Source organism: Penaeus monodon, chromosome 27 (assembly GCF_015228065.2).
Source record: "Penaeus monodon isolate SGIC_2016 chromosome 27, NSTDA_Pmon_1, whole genome shotgun sequence".
In the NCBI taxonomy this organism is placed as follows: Eukaryota; Metazoa; Arthropoda; class Malacostraca; order Decapoda; family Penaeidae; genus Penaeus; species Penaeus monodon.
In genome coordinates, this window is record NC_051412.1 from 33,220,773 (window position 1) to 33,221,259 (window position 487).

The window sequence follows — 487 nt, forward strand, 5'->3', positions numbered from 1 at the left end:
TTCTTGGTGGACGCGACGCTTTGCATGCTCCCGCCGCAGTCCCTCGTGAATGCCAATTACAAGTTGACGGTTTGTCCAATTGCCTAATTCGATTCTCTCCACATGCCATTAACCCATTAATCAATCGATCCAAGGAAGTTTCTCCCACGATAGCAACTCCTTTACATCCTACGTGGCAGTTAGGGATTGATGAGTAAAGCTATCCGAAGGAGCAGCAGAAGGCCCTCAGGTGGTGGAGGGTAGGAGGTGGAGGGTAGGAGGTGGAGGGTACGGGGTGGAGGGTAGGAGGTGGAGGGTAGGGGGTGGAGGGTAGGAGGTGGTGGGTGGATGGTAGAAGGTAGAAGGTGGAGGGTAGGAGGTGGAGAGGCACTGGCGAGGGAGGTCGAGTTGACATTGCTGGGGGTGTTATGGTGGCAGCGGCGGGACGGTTATGGTAAACGCCAGAAGGGGCAGATGGACCTCTTAACCTTGCTGATTGGAAGTTTGT

General features: G+C 54.8%; 1 protein-coding gene across 14 annotated transcripts in view; it reads left to right on the forward strand.

The window, feature by feature from the left end:
* Positions 1-487, forward strand: part of LOC119590797 (E3 SUMO-protein ligase EGR2-like) — a 113,995-nt gene that overhangs the window by 87,059 nt on the left and 26,449 nt on the right. The gene's annotated exons all lie outside the window — the stretch shown is intronic.